Source organism: Misgurnus anguillicaudatus, chromosome 12, assembly GCF_027580225.2.
Source record: "Misgurnus anguillicaudatus chromosome 12, ASM2758022v2, whole genome shotgun sequence".
NCBI classification, from domain to species: Eukaryota; Metazoa; Chordata; class Actinopteri; order Cypriniformes; family Cobitidae; genus Misgurnus; species Misgurnus anguillicaudatus.
Window position 1 is genome coordinate 8,122,759 of NC_073348.2, and position 23,688 is coordinate 8,146,446.

General features: G+C 38.0%; 1 protein-coding gene and 2 long non-coding RNA genes across 4 annotated transcripts in view; all 3 read right to left on the bottom strand.

Annotated features, from left to right (window-relative positions):
• Positions 1-23,688, bottom strand: part of LOC129413439 (uncharacterized) — a 30,541-nt gene that overhangs the window by 1,620 nt on the left and 5,233 nt on the right. The gene's annotated exons all lie outside the window — the stretch shown is intronic.
• LOC141368991 (uncharacterized) lies at positions 899-5,405 on the bottom strand. Of its 2 annotated transcripts, XR_012372419.1 has the most exons (7): positions 5,113-5,405; positions 4,327-4,401; positions 1,928-2,150; positions 1,787-1,848; positions 1,594-1,694; positions 1,432-1,499; positions 899-1,334 (listed from the first exon to the last, which is right to left on the bottom strand). It is a non-coding gene; the product is annotated as an uncharacterized lncRNA (long non-coding RNA). The 2 variants fall into 2 exon arrangements; XR_012372418.1 differs by having other exon boundaries at positions 901-1,334; positions 4,327-5,398.
• Positions 6,504-11,687, bottom strand: LOC141368992 (uncharacterized). The gene is made up of 2 exons (XR_012372420.1): positions 9,662-11,687; positions 6,504-9,508 (listed from the first exon to the last, which is right to left on the bottom strand). It is a non-coding gene; the product is annotated as an uncharacterized lncRNA (long non-coding RNA).

The window sequence follows — 23,688 nt, forward strand, 5'->3', positions numbered from 1 at the left end:
ATCTGTTTTGACTTTTAGGAAACACACACTTCACACTTCACTATTTAACAGGGGACCTAATGTATTTTATCTTGAAGAAACTCACTATTTTATACTATTTGGACAGAAGTTAAAATGTGTATCTTAGAAATGAGCAGTTTAAGCACCAAATTTAGGCATGATCATGTTAGTGACTTCACAAAATGTCTTTGGTCCCCAGTTTGATGGTGAAGTGTGACATGTGTTTATCTGCTTTAACTTTTAGGAAATATTTTAAATTCTGAATAACTTTGAATGTACTGACAAAATTTACAATTACACTAAAACAACAGTTCTTACCATCAAAAAAGTTCTTCATAAAAGATTTTGCCGTTTAAAACTAAAAGTTGTACAAGTATTATTGCACTAAAATGTTATGTAATGTTATAAAGTCATTTAGTAAAAGACAATATAACTGAACCAACTAAAACATTTCAATGCATTAAATAAACATAATAGTTTAAGTTTAAACCCCTGAAATCTTCTCATGGAAAGAAATGTAGTTGCAATTAAACAGATGTCACACTTCACTATTTAACAGGGGACCTAATGTATTTTATATTGAATAAACTCACTATTTTATACTATTTGCACACAAGTTTAAATGTACGTATTAAAAATGAGCAGTTTCGGTAGCAACAACTTTTAAAACAGAAATAGCATCTGTCATGGGCAGATATATTTGTTGCGATTTGCCAGTCTGGGCAATTATAATACTATTTAGAATAAACGCCTCCCTTTTATTATTTAATAAAATTAAGGTTTATATTAGATATATTATATGAGATATAACAAAAAATTTATGTGTCATGAAGGCTAATATTATAAAGACTATGTAACGTATACCATGGGCTAAGGGCATTAATAAAAAAATATTAGGGAAAGAAAACAGACATTTGGGAGAGACATGTTGATAAAATTTAAGAGTTTTATTAATAAAGCATAGGAAAAATAAATACACACAAAGTCAAAAAAAAGCCAACGATTATGTTGTTGGGATCACATTTGGCATCAAATGTGTTCATTTTGCTGCCTTGGGGTCATAGGTAAGCGGTGGCATTCTGTTAGACAGCAATTCAGATTGCAGACTGTGATGCAACGCTGCATAGTTTGAACACACACAGTTGCAGCTGCAGCTTAGCACACAGATTGCGGAGCGCCTGACTGCAGAACGATGAAGGTCTCACAATCCACCCGACACTCCATCAACAGCATTGTATTCTTCATCTGAAATCATGTCAGTGGTGATTCCCCTTCAGAAGCCCACTTTGTCCACAGCTAGTACACTGGGTTTGACTCCAAGAGCTGAAACACAACTGTTGTATATAACAAGAATAATGAACATCATTACAGTTTATACTTATGAAACAGAAATAAAGAATTAGAACAGAAACTAATTCTAATCTATCTTACCCTCTTCCTCCTCTGGTCACACCGTGATGTGGCCACACTGGCTAGCTCTGGTAATGTCTTGCAGGCCACTAGAAACAAGTGAGTGAGGTTTGTTAAAAGCAAAATACACACAAAACTATACAAAAATAGAAATAACAACAACCACAAATGAAAATTACTTACCAAATTAATTTTTATCAAGGCCTTCATTGTGCAACTCCAGGCTTGTAGCCAGTGCTCCCACTAAAAATGAGGTGTCCTTCCCATTATGTGGTGAGCTTAATCTATAGAAGCAAAATGTATTAAATTAAAACAAATGTGTTTATTTGCTTCGGAAACAACAGAATGCATTTTAGGCTTTATCTTTCATCCATACCTCTGCTCCTGGTGATAGTGCCTACAATTTGCCTCCGAGTTGTGTAGCCGACAGAGTGCTTTCTACAAAATACAAGTAAAAATACCTTATTACAAAATGGATTCTGTCAAATTAAAGCATGGGTGGTTTGATTAAGCTTACCACAATTTTAGAAATGTGCAGCTGCCCTTCTCTCTTCAACTCCTCAGTCGAGCAGTTGTTTGACTCACATTGACAGTGCTTTACTTCTTGTGTTCTGCAAACAATCGCATCCTAATGATGAAAGCGAGCTCAGGCACGATTCAAGGAACCGTGCCTAATATGAGTGTGTTTTAGTAACTTTTCAACCTTCATCTCTGTGCACATAAAGGACTTCTTACAGCATCTAGAATAGTAGCAAACACATACAGTTAGAAAATGCATTAACATAAAATGCAAAAGTGAGGACATGAAGCACATAGTACAAAACACCAACAGTCCAAGAACAGAGACTTTTAACATTCAGTTCAAGACATGTGAAAATGTGCTTGTAAATTTCAGAGATCATTTTAAAAACATGCGGCCACTTTTAAGTCACATCAGATGTAGGGATGTCCCGATTCGATCACGTGATCGGAAATCGGGCCCTATGGATAATTTATAAGACATATTGCTGAATCAGTATGTTGTTTTCTTGTTAATTGAGTGTTTTTGGGTAGCCTATCTTATGCTTAGAATTAGTCAAGGAGGTTGATTCTTATAACTTCCTTCAAAGTTTGATCAATTGTGCATAATGACATGTGCAACAAATGCATATAGGGTGTCAGACCCATAGATTTGCATCATTTAAAGTTCAGGTTTTAAAGTTTGGGTCAACCTGTGGCACAGCTTTAAAATTGAAACTTATAAAATCCTACCAGAGGTCCAAAATGTCATTGAAACACACCAGTGCCTTTGCTGTAATCAGGATTAAACATGTTACCCCTCGAACATGTTAGCCCTGCTAGGGCTGCTCAATTATGGGAAAAGTCATAATCATGATTATTTAACATGATTACTTACTGACTGTAAAAAAAATGCACTTAGGCACACACGCGCGTGCAATCAAACAATTTAATGCATTTGTTTAGTGCTGTTGCAGAAGGCTACACGTGTCAAGCAGTGGTGCTCTCATGAGGTGCCTTTTTAAACACATTGGTCCAGCGGAACGCGATCATATTTTAAACATGAGGGATGTATTGCTACAACTCCTTGAAATGCACATTATAAGCAGGATTACTACCTAGTGACCTGACTTCGGACAGAACGCAGCTCTCTGCATGTCCACGAGTGAGAGAGGCGCCAATATGCAGCAGGTTATTTTAAACAAAAGGGATAGTTTGCCTCAGCTCGCATGAAACTAAACAAATACATAATGATTACTACTTTAGTTTATGTTTAGACTTCGGACAGATGCGAGAGCGCATGCATGTGAGACAGAGAGAAGCGCAGCTGCTTATGACGCGCTGGATTTATTTCAGGTGCTAGAAGGAGTCCAAGACGCGCGCATTAAGTCCATGTGCGTGCAAGAAGGAATCTCTCCAACAACATTCATTGCGTCACATCCACAAACCCTCATGCGGGGAAAGCATGCAATGTGCATGTTAATGTAAAACTATGATGATAATAATACATTCGCCAACTATCGTCATGACTATCACCATGAAAGCCTGCCATTGGCGATAGGTTTGAAGATCGTCGATACACGATACTATCGTCTATCGGCACAACCCTACTATATTCTCATTACTTTTTAACACATCTATAGTTATGCGCTGGCACAGAGTTAGGGTGTACTCACACTATCCAAACCAAACTGCGCTCGGGCGCGTTTAACCCCCAAAGCCTGGTTTGTCTGACTAGTGTGATCGCTCTGTGCCGCGCCCCGGCTGGGTTGCAGAGGTGGGCTGGAGCGCAGTTCACTTGGGCGCGTTTCAAAAGGTGAAGACGTCAGTTGCGCGACCACTCACCTTCATCTGCTTCCGTAAAAACCTTTTGATGCGCGCAGCCGGGTTACGTGAATGTCCGAGTGAGAGGGCTGTCTGTGAGAGGGCTGTCTGTAATCGCGCACCAAACGACTCTGAATAAAAAACACATACTTATCATTACGGTGGGTTCCAGTGTTAAGAGAGCGCTTTACTTCAAAACAATCGCATCTTAATGACGAAAGCGCGCCCAGACTCGGATCGATAAAAGTACAGTGTGAGTGCGTGCATCTGGGGGAGTTGGGAGGGGTGACAATCGCGCTGGGGTATTGTTTGGTTTGGATAATGTGAGTGTGCCCTTAGACCCTTTTGAGTCCACATAGAAACAGCAACGTGTGCGGCATGACATAAGGAACATCCTGGATCTGTTTTTTTTTTGCTCTTTTTTATGTATTGTAGAAGTATCGGATCGGGACTCTGTACCGGCAGATACTCAAAATCAAATGACTCAGATTCGAGGGCAAAAAACCTGATCGGGACATCCCTAATTAGATGCATTCAATACTCCAAATCAAATTGCACAAAGATAAATAATAAACATAATATTCATAATCTTACTTTATTTTCTGTTGATGTCCTCACATCGCTGTCTCTGACTGGTTTGGTCTGTTGTTTTCCAAGTTGTAACAATATCTATCAAAGTCATATCAAATACACAGATTTGTTTACCGTTTAACCTGTTAGGTTGTTCAAATGAAATAAATTTAACTCGCATCATTCTTCACAAAGACTGCAGGAATGACATCAACTTCTAAAGCTGATAATGTGTACATGATTTCTGCAAACAAAACAAAAACATGAGGGTTTTTTTTTACTTTAAGAAAGGTAAAATAAAGGGCAAACAATAAAGACAAACTGTATGACTCCTAGGAATTAAATAGGTTTTAAAAATCTTGTAAAATACCAAGCACTGTCCACTGAAGAAATCTTTATATAGAATAGTAAACAATCTTACATTTTATTAGTTGATCTGGAACGCGTCTTTTTGGTAACTTACATTAAATAACAGGGTTTCAAGCGTTTTACTAAGAAACAATAGTAAAAACAGTCACTTTGCTATCAGTTATGATTTCCAAGAAATGCTGATTTGTTGTTTTAAAACCAAAACATCTTGTCTTGAGTTTGCTTCTTTGTGGGTTTAATTTATTTTTCAAAGATTCAAACATTTTACTCATTCTTTTAATAGTTCTTTGTCTCATGTAACGTTAACTTAGATCAATGCAAGCACGCACGTTTACCGACCGTTATAGATCATGGCAAATAAATACTAGCACTTCTAGCCTAAAACATCCTTTAAATCATTTGTATACGTTCAGATTTAAAAAGAAAAGTATCTTAACTTACCTTGCTTTATTATACAGCTCTTCACAATACAAACAAAAGGTCCCGCGTCGTTGGTTCAGCGTTTCAAATTCGCGCTTCCGGTTTCTCCAGCGAGCGTTGGGCGGGGCATTATGGGAAATGTAGTCCTTTTCACAAAGCGTCTCAAACGTTGTAGAAGTTTATAGACTACTGTGTCCAAGATGCAATGCAAGCTACGTCGTGTCATCGGGAAAGAAGATACGCTATAATAAATATTATGCTGCGTTCCAGGCAACGCGTAGTCCTACTCCAAGTTTTGAGTCTTGACTGAGTCGTGGTTTTGAAGTCGTGATTTGCGGGCTCAAAACCTGCCTGGAACGCAGCATTAGTATCATTAAGTAGTATTTTGTTGTCATTAACACAATTAATGTAAAGTTGTGTCACTATTAAAATAAACTGCTTAAAAACAAAGACAAATAAAAGGAGTAAAACTAAAACCCACTGTTAGAAGCTAAGTCTAAGCAGGTCTAGAGGTATGAAGTTTTCGTTGAATCTGTAGTAAAGAGACGAGGTCTGAGGTGAGCAGCAGAGAGTTCTGATATATATCAGGGGCCATGAAAGACACTGACACCGAGATGCAGTTCAAACATAGACCAAAGTTTATTAGACAGGCTTCAGCTTATATAGTGTACAGAAAGGAAGCACTGGTCACCTGATAAACATTTGATAATGTCTAGAAGAATCATGTGGGCAGTTATTGAGCAAACATGTCTGGAGAACAATCCCTTCACAGGAACGTCTGGATACGGATACATAAATAATAATGCTTAGACAGTTGTATTGTGTAAACGGGGAAAGGGAGATTAGAACAGGGAAGTCTGGTCGTACTTCATGACCTGGACTGACCAGCCCATGTCTAGCTTTTGTGCATAGTCAAGGGAAAATGTCACAACTCAATCTCAACTTAGTAAATGCAAGATAAATGAACCGTATCATTGCTTCATTAATCATCCGAGTATAACAATAAAGAAATATACAAGGTTCTATGAAAATATATCAAATATATAAATGTGGGGTGTGGGGGAACAACAATTAAATTCTGACAATGGCCCCTTTGAGACACGTCAGTGGATCACATCTGATCCCACACACCCATATCAAAAAGAAAAAATCCCTTGTGTTTGAAAATAAAATTTTGCATCACAGGTCGTTTGGGTCCACCTTCTATACATCGAGTTATCACTAATCCATTTACTCCAGATACATTATTTATGACATATAACAGGGTTATGGGTCCACATCTGGAAAGCACTGGTTTCATATACTTTAAGAAAATACTTTTCCTAATTGCAGAAATCAAATAGTTACAATTAGTTTATTAAATAGCAATTTCCTAAATAACCCTTATTTTCAAGAAACCAATACCTTTATTATTATTTTTTTTTCTATAGACTTTCAGATCACTATCATTCAAAATAAACATATACCACAGCATATGATCTATGATCGCTTTTGCAGGGCCAGTTGTGTGATGTGTTCGTTGTCTTCCAATATTCTTTGCTCTGCTTCCACAATGTGCTCGCTGAAGATGATGAAAGCTTTGGTCACAATACATGGTTCGAATCCTCTCGGCAGTGGAGCTTCCATCAAGATATCTCACTCGTTGTTCTCCGTTGTTTTCCATTACTAGTAGTCGTTGTTTGGGTTCGTCTCTGGTGTCCTGATCCGTGGCAGAGTGGTGCTTCAACCCTGAGGCGTGAATCCACTGTAGCTGGTTGTCAATCAGAACTCCCATCTTTGTCACAGCCATCACCTTGTCTGGGCCGAGGTATTTTGGCTCTCATACCCTCGTGGGCTTCAGGCTCCTATTTAGAACAACCTGTCCTGGAGCAAAAATGTAAGTTGGTTTTTCTGAGGGGAGAGACAAAGAAAATTAGCACAGATAGAGTTCAATTTCTCAATTATGGACACCACATAGTCTTCTTGTATCACCTCCAGTCACCTGGGGAAGAAATGCCTGCGCGGCCTTTGACCCACAGGGTGGGGAATGGCCTACCCATTAGTATTTCAAATGAAGACAATTGTTTGGTTGAAGATGGAGTCATTCTTATTTCGTATAATAAAGCAGGTAGCAAATCTACCCATTTCTTTCCGTTTCTAACGCAGCTTTGGTTATCCTATGTTTAATTTTCACGTTTAATATTAAAATGCCAATCAATAGACAGCGCTTTAGCAAAGAGCTAGTTACTTTAGACACAAAAGGTGTCTCGTCGTCGGATTCAATTGTTTTCGGTATGCTAAAACGAGGAATAATTTTCAATTGTCAAAATTTTAACTACAGTTTCCGCATCCTCTTTGTGATAAAAAAGATATTTCATAATTTCCAATCGGCAGTATGCGAATGAAGTCAATCTGATCATGTTAATCACTTGCACAGCCATAGCAAGGTCTGTTTTGACATCATACTCAAATAGTCATTTAATGTGAGCTTGAGCTGCTTCCTTGGCAGCCTCATCTGCTCTTCTTGTTTCCCACAGCCTAGTCATCATTTCCTGATCCATGATCTTTTACTTTCACTATTGCCATTTCAGACGGTAGCTGTACTGCTTTTGTCAACCGTCCTACCAAATATGAATGAGCTATAAGCTTACCATCTGTTGTCTTGAAATCTCGGGCTTCCCATGTTTTTAAAATTTGTGGTACAGATATTTAGAGTCGCGTAGATTGTGGCTTTTTTCTTTCTTTCATTAGCTCACAAACTCGTATTAGAGTTACCAATTCTGCAGCTTATGCTGAGTTGTAATTTAGAGCAAAGGGTTCAATAACCTCACCAGTATCTGACACCACAGCATAACCACACAGGTAGACACCGTCCGATGGCTTTGTATATGAGCCATCCACATAGATCTGACCCCCCCATCTAGGGGCGATTCCATTAAATCGGCCCTAGAGGAACAGGAAGTAGTCAATCCAACAATGCAATCATGTTTTAGATCGTGCTCAGTCATGTCTACCAGTCCCAAAACTGTGGAATTAATGTTAAAAGTGGGCTGGATCGTTACATTTTTGGTTGCCAACAGCGTAGCCTCATACCCATATCGCCTCTGTGCCGTCCTGTGTTGTGTAAAAATGCACCAACTTGATGTGATGTGTAGAGTCATTGACTGTGACAGCACCGTTCTCTCAGCCACCTGTACAAACAGAACATCAGCAGCCACTGCATAAAGACATTTTAGGCATACCTGTTACTACATTATCTAGTTTTCTAGACAGATATGCCACTGGCCTATAAGTGCAACCTTGTTGTTGCCAAAGGATACCCAGAGCCACACCCTTCGCCTCTCACGCATGCAGGTGAAAAGTCCTTGCATAGTTCGGATGGCCCAGAGTTGGGGCCGTAGTAATGGCGTGTTTCAGTGCCATGAAATGAGTCTCTGCTTCATCAGTCCAGCATATCAGTGATGCAGGCGATGCCTTGTGATCAATCGTGCTCCGCAAATGTCCGTCATGGGCAGCACACTCAGGTTTCCATGAGCGACAACAGTTTATTAACCCCAGAAAACTTTGGAGCTGTTACACAGTTTGTGGGAATTTCATCTTCCGGATCAGTTCAACCTGATCTGTGGAGGTTTTTTCAAAGACCTGGCATTAAGACGTGACCAAGGTACGAGAACTTTTGCTTGACCCACTGGAGCTTTTCTTTTGATGCTTTGAAACCAGCGTCCACCAAAATATTGCAGACGATAATGGAGGCTTTCTCACAGTTCTTTTCAGTCAGGGCAGAGACCATGATGTCATCGGCATACAGCAGACAGCAAACCCGAAAATAGGAAGTTGATCTTTTTTTTTTTTCAATGTCTTTTTTCCACTGCAGCGGAGAGGACGGATGGTGAGTCAACATACCCTTCTTAGTTCTTGCGCCCCCTATCCTATAAGGCTAGCAGTGGCTGTGTGTCTGGATGCACTGGAACAGAGAAACAAAAGCAGCACACAAATCAATGACAGAAATACTTATGTGTGCATGATATAAAATTTATAACAGTCGGCACATCTGGAACAATCAGAGACAGAGGAATTATCAGTTTATTGAGTGCTCTTAAATCTTGTGTAAGACATTATGTCTTTCCATTAGCATTCACCACCGGGTTAATCGGTGTGTTTTATGGCGAGTAGGTATGAGGACACCCTGTTAAACAAAATGGTGAATAATAGGTTTAATGCCATCTTCCTTTTCTTTTGACAAAGGATATTGTTTGATGTACACAGGTTTAAGTTTAACTTTGTATGGTTTCATATCAATGAAACCTGTATCATTGTTTGACTGAGTTCATAGGCATGGGTTAATCAAGGTGTCTACATCATGTGGTATGCGGGCGGCTACTGGGTCTTGGTCGGCCTTCTCACTTCCTCCCCCCATAGGCAGAGGATCACTGTATGTCTGTAAACATGACATAAAAGAGAAAACAACATGAGAATCATGAAATTCCATTTTTAACTTATGCATAATGTCTCGCCCGAGCAAATTAAGACAAACATCTGGTATGATTTGAAATTTGTGAAGAAAAAATGGTTTGACACCTGGAGCTCTTACCTCCAGAGGTGGTGTAATGGGTCAGAACATTTCATTGTGTTTTGTTATGCCAGTTTGTCTGGTAATTACTGTCAGATAGTTTCTGATGCACTTGCTTTGGCTGTTGCATTGACTGTCTACGTGGTGGCGCCCTTGGAATAAAATTGCACCCCCTTTTGAACGGCAGTCACATTTCATGTGGCCCCTTTGTCCACATAATAACACATTATATCAAATCTCAGTTTCCTTTCCGGTGCTTAAGCAAGCTTTTTCCCGTTCGATGAGACTTGCACTGAAAACATAGCATGTTCACCAGATGCATCAGACTCACAAATCAGTCTATTCACATTCATATTCAACAGATTTCACTTACCGGTACCTACGATTCATATTGTTCAACAGCATATTTGTAACAGCGCACTCAGACTTTGTCAATCGGTAATCTAGAATAAACTCATAATACTTTAAAACCTGTGCAAAATTCAGAAGCAGTTTCATTTGGCTTTATCTTTCCGTTTAATGCAAATGATAAATACTGGCAAATGCCAAACCGTTTATCTAGAAAAACGCGCAGCTGATCAAAAAAGCATATCATGATATTCATGATCTTCCCGTGTGAGTGGATTGCGAGAGGCTGCAGTCCCCTCACCTCCAGTCACATGGTTTTCCCGAATCAGACAGCGGCACGTATCAGTTATGTTTTTTTTTTTTTTACATCGCTCTCCAATTTTCAACAAAATAGCACAAATCTGCCCCTGTGACGTGTGCATACCTTTTGTGAGATTGCAAAACATTCACGTATTTTACAGCAATTTGTGGGGACGATAAACTTCGGCTGGTACTATTCGACATAAAATATGGCAGCGCATCTTGCGTTGTGGGTTTTCAATGCAAAGTTATTATATTACTAACAGCTAAGTGATGTACAGTTCAACATAAAAACCTTTATTATTTGTATACATAAATTAATCAGGCTTTTGCCTGGCCGTGGCAGAATCACCCATCTTCAACACAATGTAAACAAACAATAGCAGCAATAACAAGCAAACATCAATAAGCACAAATAAGCAATTGACAAACACCCGGGTTTTCTGTGCTCCTCTACTCAGCCTCAATACATTTACGTATCGTTTCGTTCTTTAGAAGTTATATATTAGTTTGGCAAATTATTTGAAATTTGCAAAAATCCAGTTTTCATAAAATGTCATAAATGTTATTCATATAGTTTTAATAAATCTCTTTGATAGTGGGCAATGCTCGTTTTATATTCAATTCAACGTTTCGTTGATGATTACTCAACAATAACGAATAACAATAACACCGCGATCTCAAATATACAGCGAGCTCTAACTGTATACTTGACCTCGCTCCGTACGCAGTCAATGCTGCATGTGCTGGTAATCTCGATTACCGCACCCGTGAAATTTAATTGACAAGAAATCACTCGTTGTCAATTTATTTCTTTCTTTTACTCGTGAGCGACTATCACTTCGTTACTAGCAATTAATTCGTAAATCAATTAGCCAACGGTGGCGATTTTTGGGCCACCTGCCCCACGTGGGCCGAGTGAAAATGACCGATCTTGTCTCGAGCACAAGATATGGGTCCTACTGGGACTCTACAGGGGTAAGCGCTGTATTTCAAATTTATTAGAAATATCACGACACTTACCCCTTTCTGTAGGTCCTCCCCGATCTGCGGTGTTCAAATTTCGGTCTCCGGTTCTGTCGGGAGGAGGCTCACCCCCCTGTCGCCGGACGAGCCCCCAACTGTTAGAATCTAATTCTAAGCAGGTCTAGAGGTATGAAGTTTTCGTTGAATCTGTAGTAAAGAGACGAGGTCTGAGGTGAGCAGCAGAGAGTTCTGATATATATCAGGGGCCATGAAAGACACTGACACCGAGATGCAGTTCAAACATAGACCAAAGTTTATTAGACAGGCTTCAGCTTATATAGTGTACAGAAAGGAAGCACTGGTCACCTGATAAACATTTGATAATGTCTAGAAGAATCATGTGGGCAGTTATTGAGCAAACATGTCTGGAGAACAATCCCTTCACAGGAACGTCTGGATACGGATACATAAATAATAATGCTTAGACAGTTGTATTGTGTAAACGGGGAAAGGGAGATTAGAACAGGGAAGTCTGGTCGTACTTCATGACCTGGACTGACCAGCCCATGTCTAGCTTTTGTGCATAGTCAAGGGAAAATGTCACAACTCAATCTCAACTTAGTAAATGCAAGATAAATGAACCGTATCATTGCTTCATTAATCATCCGAGTATAACAATAAAGAAATATACAAGGTTCTATGAAAATATATCAAATATATAAATGTGGGGTGTGGGGGAACAACAATTAAATTCTGACACCCACTTTACACCCTTTTTGATTTACATTTGTTTTTATTTCATTATCCTCTTGTATGCTTGAGGTTTAGGTGAAACACTTTTACTGTGATGCTAGATTTAGAAACCTTTTGGAGTCTTATTTGAAATAATCATATTCTTGTTTCAAACATTTATATATTTCGTTATTATTTCGAATTGTAGTTCTGAGTGCTGGACAGGAAGTTTTTTGTATAGTTTTTCTTGAAATATTTTTGTGTGAAACTTTGTGTGCTGCCATTTTTGGCCAGAAGAGATTTTTTATCTCAATGTGATTATTCCTGGTAAAATAAAGGATAAAAAACACTGCTGTGTAAAAACATTTTATTAAATCCCCATATCAAATCCTATCCGTCACTAGTTGTTGACATGTTTTAAAATGTTGCTACATTTTACAAGTCAGTGATGAAGCATGAAATAAGGTTGGATTTCAACTCCCAACTCAGATATAAATAAAAAAAAAACATAGGATGAAGAAATTTACTTTTATGCCTGCAAAACAACATTTAAGGTAAGACAAATCTCAATTTAAAATTTAGGCAACAATTTAAAAGTTTAAAATTAAAATAAGACATTTTCTTTACATTGGGGTAATTTGCCCACTCTCGATCGGTGACACTTAAGGGGTAAATTCCCCTTAACTAAGAGAATAATTTAAGGGTGTTGCATACAGTATAATCCCCTAAACGGTTCTCTTAGGTAAGAGTAATCGTTCAGTGTTTCATGACAGCGACCCAGGTTTGTCGTTATAAAATACTATTGTTGCCATGGAGACGCAACAGAAAAAACTTAAGGGTTTTTTTCTGCAACACACTTAAGTGTAAGGGAAACATAAGGGTGAACTTAAGGGAAAATTATGCAACCGGGCCCAGGCTCCACAAACTGCAATAAAAACAAAACGGCCAAACATACCACCAGAAACCATAACAAAGTGTTCCAGCCAATAAATGACAAGAAGGATTTGGGGGTGGGGGTTGGGCGCGTTCATGAAAGCACGGAAGGGAGGGGGAGGTGTTAGCTACACTCCATTTGTTTGAAAACAGTTCACACATCAACAAAAAGTGACATCACACAGATTCGCTTAGAGCGCCTTTAACTGACGAAAATCACACTTTTCATGCAGTGAAGTATAATCAATAATCACACACATCATAATTATATACATTTTACAAATATGAAGTTAGATCTAATTCTTCGTTCAAACCAGGAAAAATAGTAGCTTTTAGCCGAACACTTTCACACCTACAGAGGTACTGTAATTTCACATCTTTGCACATTTCTGGTGTCCCCATTGGTGTTTAATTTCAACACTGATTGGTTGCTTTAAAAAAACACTCCCAAAACCCGGACAACTATTGGGACACTACATTGAAACTTTCCTGTTGAAATGATTTGATTGGTTACACTTTGTATTTGGTTGTTTTAGGGTTAAACTCTTACAGACAATCCTAAACGTGTCTGTCACACACTGTTCCCTTGAAGCCTCTCTCCATAGAAATGCTAATTGCACGTGGGGGTTTGCAGAGGAATTTCTGGGGGGTTGTAGGAAGTCTCTCCACATTACTTACCAAAGTGTGCAGAACCTAGCAGAGCAAAATGGATATTTAGTGGCAACTAAATTCTACATTTCATTTCTTAGAACATTTCATTTTAGAACTCTGGCTGAGAGTAGAAATGTTAAGACAGATGGGTATCTAAGACAGACAATACCATTTAAAAAGATTCATTTTGTTTCTAGTTGCTGTTTAAGCTCAGATAAAAGCTATACTAAATGTGGTGATTTAGAGGAAACTCTTTAACATAGTGGATGACTTGTGCTCATGTGGTTACTAATTCAGCATGTATGTGTTTGGTTTCTTTGCATGCCTTTAAGTTTTCTACAAATATACAAATATAGGTAGTGCAGGAGATTTCAGAAAGTACTGTCCACACGTCACAGTACCGAGAGCCGTTTGTAAATTCTTTATCTCCTGTTTGTTACAAATAAAGTATTTTTACAGTACAAACCTTTTCTTACATACTTGTAAATTATTTTTTGATGATATTGGATAGCCATACATTTACAGCAATTAAAAGCCTGCTATTTTTACTTCTATGACTAAAAGAAAACGGGTTTTAAAGGTTTTAATGAAAAAATAACAATTTCAATACAAGTAAAAAACAACACAATTATTTAACATTAATCTTAAACTGGGGGTCTTCTTCCTCCGCTTAGTTTTTCAGTTTACAAAGTCCATCATCTAAATAGGGATTAGACATAGCGCCAGCGCAACTGACTTTTAAAGGGGATGAGAGATAAGACTCTCATCGGTTTATTGCACGTTACGCCCAAAACACTCCCATTACTCATTAGGAGTATACGAACAACCCTTTTCGACGTGTGCTCGGCGCACAAACCATTTTTCCCGTTGTTAAATTAGCAAAAGTGGATTCGGACACGCCCATTTAGACCGTGCGCTTTAGACAATGCGCTTAGATCGTTAAAATAGGGCCCTTAATCTGTTATGTCTTAAGTGAATGTTTGGTTAAAGGTAGGGTAACAGATTTGATCCTGAAACATTTTTTGTTATGCTGGTTAAAAGTCTCCTTACATCCTGATAGCAATCACTGTGTTAAGTTGTTTAAATGTATTTGTAGAAATTTATGTCATCTGTGAAAGGCGTAGGACCAAAAAATGTTCAACAAATCATAGATTTCGGTCCGAACGGACATTTCCATTTTTGTCCCTCATACGTAAGCGTAATTTGAATGCCCACCGCGCAGCGAGTCCACGCAGACACCATACGTCATCGGCGCGTTCACGTGCGCTCACCTCCTGCCTGTAAACAGTGAGAACAGCAAACTTTTCTACTGAATTGACAACCTACACAGGAGGCACAAAACTAAAGACATCTTTTATAACAACAACAGCAAAAACTGCCTGGATCAGCAAGAGCAAAAACCCAAATGAACATCAGTAACTTTACTGCTTTACCACGAGATGCAAACAGCTGCAGGAGGCAAAGGGTCTGAAAGAGTCGTTGCACTGTTTATTTTGGTAAGGTAGGTACGCGATATGTTTGTATTGAAATGGATTCAGATATTCTACTTTGATGAAACATTGTGTTGCTTATGAAATTTGTGTTCGTTTACGGATTAGCGTAACGATATAGTTACTACGTCTACACAACCGAACGTGTGCTTAAACTAATTCTGATGTAAACAGTTGTTTGGTTATTTTGGAAGTGTTATTCGACTTTGTACTGCAAAGTTTTCTCACTGCTGAATGAGACATGAGACGTGACCGTCTGATCTGTGTGTGTTCATGTGTTGTGAAAGAGGCGTGACTTTGGATGGCGATTTGACTTGAGGGCGGGATCGGGATTTCATTGCTAGGCGGCTACCGTTAGCATTTTTCAAAATGTATTACCCTACCTTTAACTGTTGAGGATCTGATGTGTAACATTATATTAGATTAGATCTGAAAGCTGTTTGTCTCAATGTCAATAAAACAATAAAAGTAAGTTCAACATATATTTATCCTATTGATGTTGTTTTTGACTGTGTGTTAAATCTATTATTTTTACCAGTGATTTTAAGTTAAGGATGTGCTGATTTTGCTTTTGAACCTTCAAAAATCTTTAATTTGATTTTTCTCAAAATTGACTTTGCTGACTCTGTCAACTTCAAACAGGTGTAGTGCTGTCATTTTTCGTCACATTCCAACAAGTCATATATTGTTTTATATATTTTTTTTAATAGAGAATATAAATAACTCTTTTTGAAAATTTGTTCATTCTGACTAATTTTGCCAGCACGGGTCACATTTAATTATATGCACCCATTGTATGATGAGTTTGAACATTCGGGTCAAAGATTTAGGATGCCAATGTTGCTTCTTCTTCTTCGAATCCGTTGCAATTTCAGATGTCATTCTGCCAGTATCTGGCACAGGTCACGGCTGATTGGGTTGGTTCAGCCAGGTCCTGGGGACTGCACTGGGGGGCATTTTCACACTTCAGTAGGTGGGGCATTGTCTGTACTGCTCCGCAGTTACATGTGTCGTCTGTCTGGAGGTTCCATATTTTCAAAAGTGCTTTGCACCTCCCCTGTTACACTCGTAGTCTGTTGAGGGTCTTCCAAGTTGGCCATGGGAGATCGTGCCCGCTGGCAAGTCATTCAGTCGGAGTGATTCCTCTCTCCATCCAGTCCTGGGCTCGTGTGGTTAGCTGGTTCCATTCATCTTTCCAAATGTTGGTCCTTGCTATTTTTCTGGTTGTCTGGAGAGGTGGGACTGTCAGCAGGAAACTGGCTCTTGATTTCAGGCAGTGTGGGGGTGCTGTGTGTCCATGCAGGGGATGCCTGGTGTCATACTCCAGTGTTCTCCGCTCGTCTTGTGCGATGATGGATCGTCTGATGTAAGGGGGGGCAATGCCAGCTAGAGCGTAGAGACATGGTAGAGCCGTTGTTTTTATGCATCCCGTAATAATGCGTCAGGTGTCTTTGAGATCTGTGTCAATCAGTTTGGTATGGTGGGAGCGGCTCCAGCTTGAGCATGCATATTCGGCTGTGGAGAAACACAGAGCTAGAGCAGTTGCACGGATGGTTGGTGGATCGGCACCCCATTTTGAGTTTACCAGTTTGCGCAGGATGTTATTGCGGGTGTATATCTTGGCTTTGGTGTTCTGGAGGTGGGTTTTGAAAGAGAGTGTCCTGTCGAGTGTGACTCCCAAGTACACAGAGAGTTTGTAGCCATCCCATGAGATGCTCAGTTCTTTTTTCGCATCTCGGTTTTTTAAATGGAAGCTGCATAGTTGGGTTTTTGATGGATTTGGTTTCAGATGGTTGTAGTAGGTTGTCATCTCTCAGAGGACACTTTCCAGAAAACCTCAATCTTCTGGAAGTTCTCCTGTTGGGTGGTCCGCATAGATAAAGCGACCGTATTGTGAGTGAAGTGGTTGGTCATTAGTATAGATATTAAAGAGGAGGGGGACCAGTACACTGCCTTGTGGTAGGTCGTTCTTTTGGGCTTTCCATTTGCTCTTCTTGTCATTTAATTGGATAAAGAATCGTCTGTTGTTGGGGAGGCATTTGATGATTTTGCACAGGTCGAGGTCACCAGTCATGTCAAAAAGTTTCCTAATCATGGTGCGGTGCTGGACAGTATTGTAGGCAGCAGTAAGATCTATGAAAGCTGCTCAGTGATGAGTTTACACTCAAAGCCATCCTCGATATGTTGGGTGAGGTTCAATAGCTGCCCAGCGCAAGAGCGACCAGGATGGAAACCAGCTTGATCTTCAGTAAGCTTAGAGTCTATAGCTGGCATAAGGTGTTGGAGTAAAAGCCTCTCATAGAGCTTGTAAGTAATGCAAAGGAGTGAAATTGGTCTGTAGCTCTTTGGGGATGATGGATCCTTTCCAGGTTTAAGAACTGTGACTATCTTGGCCTTTCTCCATGCCGATGGAATTATTTTTTCTGCCATGCATGAGTTCAGCATTTCTAGGAGCCAGGTCTTTGCTTTAGGTCCCAGGTGCTGTATCATTTCTGTCAGTACATCGTCGATTCCTGCTGCTTTCCCAGGTTTCAGCGCGTTCATTGCAGCTTCCAGTTCTTGTGGGTCAAAAGGCTTGGTAAGTTCTTCAATGTTGCTTAAAATTAGGAAAATCCTTTGTACCACAATAGTGAAATATTTAAATGATGAATTCTTTTAAAAACTTGTTTTTGTTGTTATATTGTATTGTTTTGTAAGTGTAAAAAACCGCATGCTTGAAAGAATTTCCCAAAGGGGATAAAAAGGTACTACTACTAAAGGTACTAATAACTGCATTAATTTTAACTTTTAAGCTTTTTCAAGACAGGACACATTTAAGCAGGTGGGGGATAAACCCAGAACTCCCATAGGCTTTATGCCCAGCTGCACTACTTCCTACTTGACTACTTGACCTTAGACTTTAGACCAGGTTTTTGTTGGTCAATGGCGTAGTCTATTTTAGTTGCCTCAAAATAGCAACGCGCCAACAATGCGCCTGAACACACCTCTTTTTCAGACCAGAACGCCCATGGGCGCAAAAGGGGGCGCAAATGCATTTGCTATTTAAACAACGCGGCGCTAAACGTGAAAATTTGGGTGGAAACTAGCGAAAGACACTTGCGTCGCGCATTGCGCTGCATTGCGCCGGGTGTAAGACAGAGCCCTTAGTCAGTGCAAAGTCTTGATTTGTACCGGCTGTCATTGCTGAGCTGTTTGCCTGCCTGCTTATCTATCTGTATTTATTAATCTTGATCTGTTTTACCTGGTTTATGAGTACTGTATGTTTGTTGCCTGCCCTGACCCTTTTGCCTGTTTCATGTCTACGAGATTTGCCTGCCTTACATTGCTGTGTTTGCTGTTGTTTGACCTTGCCTGTTGGAGAGTGTTTAATAAAAACCTGCAGGTGGATCCTCAGTCTCAAAGTGCTTTGTTACACAAGCAGTATACAATAAGTAACCTACTATTTTACTAAGATTACACTAACAGAACACTTGCATGTACACTTTCAGTATATGACTAGTAAACTACTAGTTAACTGAAAGTATATTAAAAGAACACTTGGAAGTATACCTGCAGCACACAATAAGTAACCTACTAGTTTACTAAGAGTACACTAACAGAACATTTGCATGTACACTTTCAGTATATGACTAGTAAACTACTAGTTAACTGAAAGTATATTAAAAGAACACTTGGAAGTATACCTGCAGCACACAATAAGTAACCTACTAGTTTACTAAGAGTACACTAACAGAACATTTGCATGCACACTTGAAGTATAAGTCTAGAAAACTACTAGTATACTCATGAGTTCACTTGCAGTACAAATGAAGAACTAATTGTGCACTAGTTGTACACTTAAAGTTGACTACTCTTACACTTATAGTACACTTAGAAGTATACTTCTATATACTAAAAGTGGGCCAATTTAGTCCCAAGCGGTATTCAAGCAGTACACTTAAAAGTATACTACTAGAACATAAATGTTAGTACACTTACTGCATAAAGTATACTTAAAACTATACTCCAACATTACTTAAGTATACTTAATAAAATGAACTTGAAGTATACCTCTTTTTCGTAAGGGAAGCTTAAGGGTGTTGCAGAAAAAACCCTTAAGTTTTTTCTGTTGCGTCTCCATGGCAACAATAGTATTTTATAACGACAAACCTGGGTCGCTGTCGTGAAACACTTAACGATTACTCTTACCTAAGAAAACTGTTTAAGGGATTATACTGTATGCAACACCCTTAAATTATTCTCTTAGTTAAGGGGAATTTACCCCTTAAGTGTCATGCTTAAGGGAAAAACTTAAGGTGCTTTATGCCACCGGGCCCAAGCCTTTCGCAGATGTTTTGAGCAAGGAATGTTTAAATATTTCATATGTAAATGCCATGTTTTTGAAAATGGCAGTACAATAACATTCGGGAAGTAAACAGTGTCGTCAATTTATTTTTATAGTTTTGCAGTGTGTTTTTATTTAATTAGATTAATGCAGAGTTGTTTAAAGCTTTGGCTGTACGTAAATGGTGCTGCATCTAATTTGTCATGGAATGTTAACGTTTATAATGTTGTTACAGTAACATTTAACTTAAATTATCCCAAAGTTCTTGAAAAAGCTTTGCAAGCCTTGTAAAAGGTCCATACATTTTCAGTCAATTTGACAGTTTTGTAATGTCACAGAATTTACATTAATTGTCCAAAGTAGTTGAAAAAGCTTTGAAAGCCGCATGTGCCAGCTCTCTGAATGGAGAGCATCCTATTTTGTCAGTTGGCTTTACAGTTGTGTAATACTGTTGTTTAATTATATTTATCAGGAGGCTTGAAAAAACTGCCTGAATGGTGCTTCGTGCATTTCAGTTGTCAGTAACTGTAAAAAATTGTAATGTTGTTACAAGGTTACATGGTAATATCCAGAGTCCTTGAAAAACTTTGCAAGCTTTTCAAGTTGATGAGCACATCTCATTTGTCGGTATATCCTTTACGGTATCTCTAGTTTAAGTGCAATAAACATGGCTTGAAGAACTGGTGTCTGAGATTCTTTTATGAATAAAATGAACGCTATATAGAGTTTATTACAAAAAGCATATGTGTGATGTAACTTGAAAAAGAAATTGTTATGTTAAAGTTACTAAAAGTAATTGTATGGAACCACTGTCCACAATGCAAATGAGTTGTAAGAATAAACTACTCTTGAGTTGGACAAGCAAAAAATATTTGATTAGTTTTTACAAACACATGTTCAGAAAACGTAACAATTTTAAGTTACTGAAAAGTAATTAAGATGATTTTGTTGAACATTACCACTTCACATTAGTTATTCATTATTCAATTGTGTTGCTGCAACAAAATATTTTGGCATTGACTGAAAACAATTCTGAAATGATAATAAAAACTAACTGGGTTGTGTGTAACCACTGTCCATAATAAAATTGTGTCTGCCATTATTGGACAAACTGATTAATTCAGGTGTGTCGGATTATTGTTGCTGTGACTACTGAGGTCAGGCACACCTGGATTAATCAGTTTGTCCAATAATGGCAGACAGGAAACAAGGAGCTGGCTGAAGTTCAGGAAGAAGTGCAGCTGGGCATAAAGCCTATTCACACTGTTGTCTGCCACTGCCAAATGACCCATTCCTGTTCCTTTCAATGTGTCTTTCACAAATCTGCAGGTTTGAGACACCATCCTTATTTTTTATTTCTTTTACCTTTGTTTCCTTTAGCCATTTTCCTGTGTTTTCTAGCATTAGTCCTGCTAATCCACAGAGCTTTTGACTTCTCATTTTTAACACGTACATTTAAACTTGTGTGAAAATAGTAAAAAATAGTGAGTTTCTTCAAGATAAAATACATTAGGTCCCCATGTTAAATAGTGAAGTGTGACATCTGTTTAATTGCATTAACATTTCTTGCCATCAGAAAAGATTTCAGGGGTTTAAACTTAAACTATTATGTTTATTTAATGCATTGAAATGTTTTAGTTGGTTCAGTTATATTGTCTTTTACTAAATTACTTTATAACATAACATTTTAGTGCAATAATCCTTGTACAACTTTTAGTTTTAATCTTTTTGATGGTAAGAACTGTTGTTTTAGTGTCATTGTAAATTTTGTCAGTACATTCACAGTTATTCAGAATTTAATCAAAGCAGATAAACACATGTCACACTTCACCATCAAACTGGGGACCAAAGACATTTTTTGAAGTCACTAACATGATCATGCCTACATTTGGTGCTTAAACTGCTCATTTCTAAGATACACATTTTAACTTCTGTCCAAATAGTACAAAATAGTGAGTTTCTTCAAGATAAAATACATTAGGTCCCCTGTTAAATAGTGAAGTGTGAAGTGTGTGTTTCCTAAAAGTCAAAACAGATAAACACATGTCACACTTCACCATCAAACTGGGGACCAAAGACATTTTGTGAAGTCACTAACATGATCATGCCTACATTTGGTGCTTAAACTGCTCATTTCTAAGATACACATTTTCCGGCGGTTTCCCGGACCAGAATTAGCTTAATCCAGGACTACGCCTTAGTTTAATTAGGAAATATAACTAGTTTTAACAAACATGCCTTACTAAAAACATTGCCTGTGTGCATTTTGAGGTAAAACAAAGGGCACTGATGTATTTCAATATTTGTCAGTGAAAGTAGTTTTTAGTTTGGACAGCTCTTACATTTATTTTAGTCTAGGACTAGTCTAATCCATGTCCGGGAAACCGCCCCTTTAACTTCTGTCCAAATAGTATAAAATAGTGAGTTTCTTCAAGATAAAATACATTAGGTCCCCTGTTAAATAGTGAAGTGTGACATCTGTTTAATTGCAATTACATTTCTTGCCATGAGAAAAGATTTCAGGGGTTTAAACTTAAACTATTATGTTTATTTAATGCATTGAAATGTTTTAGTTGGTTCAGTTATATTGTCTTTTACTAAATTACTTTATAACATAACATTTTAGTGCAATAATCCTTGTACAACTTTTAGTTTTAAACTTCAAAATCTTTTATGAATAACTTTTTTGATGGTAAGAGCTGTTGTTTTAGTGTCATTGTAAATTTTGTCAGTACATTCACAGTTATTCAGAATTTAATCAAAGCAGATAAACACATGTCACACTTCACCATCAAACTGGGGACCAAAGACATTTTTTGAAGTCACTAACATGATCATGCCTACATTTGGTGCTTAAACTGCTCATTTCTAAGATACACATTTTAACTTCTGTCCAAATAGTATAAAATAGTGAGTTTCTTCAAGATAAAATACATTAGGTCCCCTGTTAAATAGTGAAGTGTGACATCTGTTTAATTGCAATTACATTTCTTGCCATGAGAAAAGATTTCAGGGGTTTAAACTTAAACTATTATGTTTATTTAATGCATTGAAATGTTTTAGTTGGTTCAGTTATATTGTCTTTTACTAAATGACTTTATAACATTACATAACATTTTAGTGCAATAATCCTTGTACAACTTTTAGTTTTAAACTTCAAAATCTTTTATGAAGAATTTTTTTGATGGTAAGAACTGTTGTTTTAGTGTCATTGTAAATTTTGTCAGTACATTTACAGTTATTCAGAATTTAAAATATTTCCTAAAAGTCAAAGCAGATAAACACATGTCACACTTCACCATCAAACTGGGGACCAAAGACATTTTGTGAAGTCACTAACATGATCATGCCTACATTTGGTGCTTAAACTGCTCATTTCTAAGATACACATTTTAACTTCTGTCCAAATAGTATAAAATAGTGAGTTTCTTCAAGATAAAATACATTAGGTCCCCTGTTAAATAGTGAAGTGTGAAGTGTGTGTTTCCTAAAAGTCAAAACAGATAAACACATGTCACACTTCACCATCAAACTGGGGACCAAAGACATTTTGTGAAGTCACTAACATGATCATGCCTAAATTTGGTGCTTAAACTGCTCATTTCTAAGATACACATTTTACACATTTTAACTTCTGTCCAAATAGTATAAAATAGTGAGTTTCTTCAAGAAATACATTAGGTCCCCTGTTAAATAGTGAAGTGTGAAGTGTGTGTTTCCTTAAAGTCAAAACAGATAAACACATGTCACACTTCACCATCAAACTGGGGACCAAAGACATTTTGTGAAGTCACTAACATGATCATGCCTAAATTTGGTGCTTAAACTGCTCATTTCTAAGATACACATTTTAACTTCTGTCCAAATAGTATAAAATAGTGAGTTTCTTCAAGATAAAATACATTAGGTCCCCTGTTAAATAGTGAAGTGTGAAGTGTGTGTTTCCTTAAAGTCAAAACAGATAAACACATGTCACACTTCACCATCAAACTGGGGACCAAAGACATTTTGTGAAGTCACTAACATGATCATGCCTAAATTTGGTGCTTAAACTGCTCATTTCTAAGACACATTTTAACTTCTGTCCAAATAGTATAAAATAGTGAGTTTCTTCAAGATAATAATACATTAGGTCCCCTGTTAAATAGTGAAGTGTGAAGTGTGTGTTTCCTAAAAGTCAAAGCAGATAAACACATGTCACACTTCACCATCAAATAGGGGACCAAAGACATTTTGTGAAATCACTAACATGATCATGCCTATTGCTGCTTAAAAGGCACATGCGTGGGTCGATCTGGTTTTGA